This window comes from Anomaloglossus baeobatrachus, chromosome 6 (genome assembly GCF_048569485.1).
Source record: "Anomaloglossus baeobatrachus isolate aAnoBae1 chromosome 6, aAnoBae1.hap1, whole genome shotgun sequence".
NCBI lineage: Eukaryota > Metazoa > Chordata > Amphibia > Anura > Aromobatidae > Anomaloglossus > Anomaloglossus baeobatrachus.
In genome coordinates, this window is record NC_134358.1 from 42,151,320 (window position 1) to 42,158,352 (window position 7,033).

The 7,033-nt window shown below is 46.9% G+C and overlaps 1 long non-coding RNA gene across 1 annotated transcript; it reads right to left on the reverse strand.

Annotated features, from left to right (window-relative positions):
* Window positions 1–1,837: 1,837 nt before the first annotated feature.
* LOC142244009 (uncharacterized) lies at window positions 1,838–3,989 on the reverse strand. The gene is made up of 2 exons (XR_012724422.1): window positions 2,421–3,989; window positions 1,838–2,337 (listed from the first exon to the last, which is right to left on the reverse strand). It is a non-coding gene; the product is annotated as an uncharacterized LOC142244009 (long non-coding RNA).
* Between the last annotated feature and the right edge of the window lie 3,044 nt (window positions 3,990–7,033).

The following is a 7,033-nucleotide window of genomic DNA, read 5'->3' on the forward strand; positions in this document are numbered from 1 at the left end:
GGGGGCGGTCCGTTCGGCGTCACAGCGACGTCACTGAGCGGCCGCCCAATGAAAGCGGAGGGGAGGAAATGAGCGGGAGGAACATCCCGCCCACCTCCTTCCTTCCGCATTATGGCCGGTGGCAGGTAGGAGATGTTCCTCGTTCCTACGGGGGTCACACACAGCGATGTGCACGGCCGCAGGAACGAGGAACAACAACGGGAAAGTGATAGTATCGATAATTGGGAGCGGACCCCCATGTCAACGAGGAGCGATTTTGGACGTTTTTGCAACGATCCAAAATCGCTCCTTGGAGTCACACACTACGAGATTGCTACAGCGACCGGATGTGCGTCACAAATTCAGTGACCCCAACGAGATCGCTGTAGCAAAATCGTAGCGTGTAAAGCCCGCTTTAGGGGTACTTTGCACGTTGCGACATCGCTATTGCGATATTGTCGGGGTCAAATCGAAAGTGACGCACATCCGGCGCCAGTAACGATGTTGCAATGTGTAAAGTCTAGATGCGCCGATAAACTATCGCAAAAGCGTCGTAAATCGGCGATCTGTGTAGTGTCGGACATTTTCATAATGTTGGACCGATAGGTGATACAATGTTGTTCCTCGTTCCTGCGGCAGCACACATCGCTGTGTGTGAAGCCTCAGGAGCGAGGAACATCTCCTTACCTGCGTCCCGCCGGCAATGCGGAAGGAAGGAGGTGGGCGGGATGTTTACATCTCACTCATCTCCGCCCCTCTGCTTCTATTGGCCGCCTGCCGTGTGACTTCGCTGTGACGCCGCACGACCCACCCCCTTAGGAAGCAGGCGGGTCGCCGGACAGAGCGACGTCGCAGGGCAGGTAAGTGCGTGTGAAGCTGCCGTAGCGATAATGTTCACTATGGCAGCTATCACAAGATATCGCATCTGCGACGGGGGCAGGTACTATCGAGCTTGGCATCGATAGCATCGGCTAGCGATGTCACAGCGTGCAAAGTACCCCTTACAGTCCTTGCTGCTGTAATGTAAAACCATCTATTCTATTCTAGTTGCTATTAACACCATTCTTAGCTGCATACCCAATTTAAAATGCACAAGGCGTGTGGTAAGGGACTGAGAAGTGGATGTCCCGCTGATGGTGTTGCACGAAAGGCTGTGGCCATGGGCCATGGAAAACTGTTTGCTGGAGAAGCTCAACAAAACACACTGATCATTCAGACCTATCTTCTTGTCGCACTTTACAGGGGAGCACGGGACACAACTGTTCAAGCCAGAAGAGAGCAATCAGCTGGTGGGTTGGATGGCAGCTAATGCTTCTAGTCTGTTTCCCAGCACCACCCTGTCTTCCACATGGTCCAGTCTCATTAGCCAAGAGTTTGGATCACATAATACATTCCCTGATCCTCCATACTACCATCATGGCAAGTTCCAGGAGACAAGTGAACTCACACTGGAACACTCTCAAGAGCGGTTTACATTTATATGTATTGATTCTCACCTCTCACCGTACACATTTCAAGAGAGACATGAGCAGATTATGCGCAGTGATGCCTAAATATTTGAGCAGCCACGGTCAGAAGAAAACGATGGTGGGGAACGGCAATTGCTGTCTCAAGAGGTGGATGATGATGAGATCTAGTTGCTAACAAGTCATGTTGTTAAGTCGGCAAATCAGGAAGAGGACCAGAATGCATAAGTGAAAGACGAGGTGGTGGGCGATGAAGGCAATGACCCAACTTGGGAAGGTGGCATTCAGAGCGAGGACAGCAGTGCAGACGGTGAGGCATCTGCAGAACTGCAACAGGTAGGAAGAGGCAGTGGGGTGGCCAGATGAAGAAGAGAAACCACTAGAGACAATACCTCTATAAAAATATCTTTATTATAAAAATTAAAATACGACACCATGTGTCTTGGATAACATAAATGACATGGACAGTGTGCTAGTGAAAGATCAGATGAAAAACAGGATGGTGTGAGGGAAAAATCCTGATAAATAGCTAGATAGCGTTTAGAGGGGACTGAATTAAATCCTCCACTTGCCCTTCCTGTCAACAGAGGGTATAATCATTTTTAGGGTACCCCCCCTCCGGGTGGCTGACCTTCACCACTATCCCTGTTATTCACTGGCCTAATCCCTCCACCAAGAAACCAGGTTCAATAAGTGAATCGAACCAAGACAAGGACAATGACATAAATAAATTGAATAAATTGGTTCCTAGACTGGACCAAGTTTTCCAGTCACTGCAGCAAAATGGAATGGTTAGGACTCAGTATGTTGGAACCTCCCGCTCTCCCAACACGTTTCCCCCCTTCCTAACTGGATAGTAAGGGGTTCATCAGGGGTATTTTGCCAAGGACACCTGAAACCAAGACAAAAGAGATGTCGTTCAATAGAAAATAAATGCCGATGCCTGACTAAGCCTCATATATGCATATAGCTTACTTAGAAGGTAGTTCCTAGGGCTGTTTATTATATGAAGTAACATATGCTGTGTACCTCCTCTTACGATAGCCGAGGAGACGATTGTATCTCTCTACACAAAAAAAAAAAATGGAGAAAAGTGGAGAAAAAGGAGAGAAAATTATCTCCATCACAGGTCCCTAACGGGGTAGGTAGCTGGACGGACTCATCATAGATCTATACCTTGTCCAAGCCAAAAGGTTGGAGCGCAGTTAGCTGGACCTAATTCCTTCACAGATGTAGGAAAGCAGAAGACACCTGCGGGAAAAGAAGCCAAGTCTCAATGCCAATATACCAAATGGGAGCGTTCAATGGGAGTGAGTAACCGCCCTCTTATATTCAAACTACCTGGCCTATCATTTATCCAATAAGCAGTGCAGCACAGTGGTATTGAGATAATTCTGGCCAGATGAAGAAGGCAACTATTCCCCAGAGCACCCACACGCAGCAAGTTCCCATGCCAATGGTTGAGTGTTCCCCAGTCTGGTGCTTTTATCCAGAAAGTGCGGATAACAAAAGAATGGTCATTTGCAACCTGTGTGGTACCAAGATTAGCAGGGGCCTGACCACTACCAGCATGCTCAGGCACATGTCATCAAAGCATCCAGCTAGGTGGGCAGAGTCCACTATCAGTGCCTGTGGGCAACACCACCTCTTTCCCTGTGATTGCCAATCCCTGTCCAAGACGCAGGTGCGGATGCCTCCTGCCCTGCACCTGTATTTGTACATTTGCAACTACCATCAGCAATCACATCCACTTCCTTGTCCCAGCGCAGCATTCATCTGTCCCTACACCAGGCCTTGGTCACCAGGCCAAGCAGATATACACAGCCACCCACCCATAAGCCCAAACACTAAACGGGCACATTGCCAAACTGCTTGCCCTGGAAATGTTGCCATTTAGGCTTATGGACACTGAGGCATTTCACAATCTCATGGCAGTAGCCGCCCCTTGGTAATCGGTCCCCAGCCACCACTATTTCTCTCGGTTTGCCGTCCCACCTTACACTAGTATGTGTCCCATAACATCACCAGTGACCTGACTAACACAGTTACAGGAAAGATCCACTTAACAAGCAACACGTGGACAAGTGCTTGTGGCCAGGGACGCTACTTTTCCCTGATGGCACTATGGGTGAACCTTGTGGGAGCCAGATCAGAGTTGGACCCTGGGACGACACACGTTACTGACGCCTAAAATAGCGGGTCCTAGTTCCATCAGGGTTTCCCTATAACTTCCTGCACCGCCTCCTCCAACTCAGAATTGTCGCCCAAATCAGTGACAAGTAGGAAGCACTGCCTTGAAGTTGAAACATGCTCTGCTGTTATTTCTTCAGGTAACAAACAGCACACCACTGCAGAGTTGTTGAAAGGTCTAACAGACTAGACAGATCCATGGCTCTTGCCATTGAACCTTCAACCAGGCATGATCTTGTGATAATAGCCGTAAACCTGGTGGCGACTCTGAAGCTTGGCAAGCTCGCACATATACCATGCCTGTTCAGCATGGATAGCAATGAAGAATAAGTTGTGCTCACTGCAATGACCTGGTGCTCGGGAAAAAAATAAGTCAATCAAGAAGGGTAATCCCGGCACACAGCATATGAAAAAATGGTAAGTCCAGGTATGGTATGCTTGAACAAAATGTCTTTATTTTTCAACAATTATTGTACTGCCCGCCCAACGTTTTGGCTCACGCAGGAGCCTTCATCAGGGGTCAAGAGCACCGTGAAAATGGTTATAATGGTTATAATGAAGAATCATGTAGGTACAGCAGGATTTAGTAAAGTCAGCAGATGGATTAGTCCAACAGGAGGAATTGGTTGCTACCGATAAGGTAGGCAAGGAAAACCCAAAAAGGGAGGGTGAGGTAGGCATATAATGAGAAGGGGCTCACACTGTAGTATAGGATATAAGGTGAATGCAAAGGGACATAGTCATATGTGTGCTGCGATTATCAATCATATGCAATATGACAAATGGATGGGCAATATGACATCCGTGATACTAGGGGCCTCTGGATAAGGGTGAGAGCACCAAGAAAAGGCCTAGAGTGGCATGGTAGTGTAATAACTACGTGGTGGGCTCCCACCACGTAGTTATTACACTACCATGCCACTCTAGGCCTTTTCTTGGTGCTCTCACCCTTATCCAGAGGCCCCTAGTATCACGGATGTCATATTGCCCATCCATTTGTCATATTGCATATGATTGATAATCGCAGCACACATATGACTATGTCCCTTTGCATTCACCTTATATCCTATACTACAGTGTGAGCCCCTTCTCATTATATGCCTACCTCACCCTCCCTTTTTGGGTTTTCCTTGCCTACCTTATCGGTAGCAACCAATTCCTCCTGTTGGACTAATCCATCTGCTGACTTTACTAAATCCTGCTGTACCTACATGATTCTTCATTATAACCATTATAACCATTTTCACGGTGCTCTTGACCCCTGATGAAGGCTCCTGCGTGAGCCAAAACGTTGGGCGGGCAGTACAATAATTGTTGAAAAATAAAGACATTTTGTTCAAGCATACCATACCTGGACTTACCATTTTTTCATATGCTGTGTGCCGGGATTACCCTTCTTGATTGTTCAGCATGGATGGCCTGAAGAGGAGGACCAGGAGAGGGAGGAGGAGATGGAGAGTCATCATCCTGGTGGGAACAGGGGAGTCTGGCATACATGGATGACTTTATGTCTCTCTGCCTTTCCCGTGACCCTTGCGTTCTACACATTTGTGCTAACACTGATTACTGTTTGTTCGCCTTTCTCAACCGATGCTACAAGGAGAGCTTTCCATCTCTCCTTCCTGTGGCAGAGAGGGCTAGTAAAGTGTTGCAATAGCATAAAGTCCTAATTGAACAATTAGTCGAAAAATTCCCATCTGACAACACTGGTGGTAGAAGTCATAGTTCCTTGGACAACCAAGGAGGAGAGACAAGGAAGACACACATAAAATCTAACAGAGGCAGGGGAACAATATCAAACAGCTGGGAAACTTTCATTAGACCCTCTTAACACCTAGGCCCTAATGCGTGGGGATCCTCTGACAAGTAGGGAAATGTTTTTGAAGATGGTGAAGAAGTACCTACATGACCATCCCAGCATCCTTCGTGATTCATCTGTGCTGTGCACCTATTCTGTATCCAAGCTGGACACGTGGCATGAACTGTCACTCTACGCCTTTGAGGTGCTGGCTGCCCTGTGTTTTGTTTGAGCAGGTTATTGGTGCCACTGGGGGCCTAATAACTGTCAGGCGCATCCGCCTATCAACTGAAAATGCTGACAGGCTGACTCTTATCAAAATGAGCAAGGCCTGAATTGGCCCAGACTTCTCAACCCCACCAGATGACAGCACGGAACATAAAGGCAATTAAAATGTGACTTTTTAGGAACGCCGGTCACGTGACCAAAAGTATTCTTTATGCATAATCACGACCACATTCCGACTAGACTATTTCAGGTGAGCTCAATACTAGTGTAATGTGTGAGGCTGGAAACAGACAAGGTGGATTATGGCTGGGAGTATGCATATCGCACACACGACGTTGTTCCAGACGGTGACACTGGAGAATCCTCAGAGAGTGCAGTGCACGAAGTTACGATTCCCAAGTGACTGCAGATCGGTCATTTTAGACGGGATAACCCCTAAAGCATCACCTATTTCTCTTGAAGTTTGTTTTTTGGTTCACCTAATCATGACACCACAATGGGACGATTTAGTGATACAATTGAATTTGAAATTTTGGAACTTTTGGATTGATCACAAGTCTCTCACACTGCGACCCAAGAACAACTCCCATGACTTATTAAACTGTAACATCTGTATATTTACAGACCAAAACAACATTAAAGCTGCAGCTAAATTTGATAACGCTCCTCAATGGCTCTAGGCTGTGAACGCATAATGGCCTGACGCAAGACGCGGGCAATAGAGGGACGGGGGGACTTCTCTGGGCAATATTCTCACACTACTGATTATGCAGTTACATTACCTGAAGCATCTTATGCAATATATTGAAATTATTGACTTTTAACCAAGAATTCGAAAGTTCAAAGATGAAAAAAGGCAGAGTTAGATATCTGCAGGAATTACGACATCTCACACCAATACAAACAGTAAACCTGGAGACTACGTACATGTCAAGGCGAGAAGGTATTTTTAGTGAAAGTTTGTACCCTGGAGCACGTTTCTGTGAAAGAACAGAACTGTGCATAACATATATTTCCAAGAATAACTGCTGCCGAGCTGTGAAGCTATTTCCTTCATTCATCTGTAAGGTCTTCAGGTGTACTGTTACATGATTGAAGTCACAGCTCTACGCTGAATCCCACCAAGGAGATGATCTCAACTGCTGGTCTGGAACTCAACGATCCTGCAGCAGCCTACTGGCCGGCCTTCCACCAAATAGATTGAAAGATCCCCTCAAGTACATCACATTGGCTGCTGTTTTTTTACAATGGCTTCCAATCAAATAGATCAAATTTTGAAGCACGACTTTTAGGCTATGTGCACACTAAAGGCCCCGTTGCACGCTAACGAGATATCGTTGGGGTCACGGAATTCGTGACACATCCGGCGTCG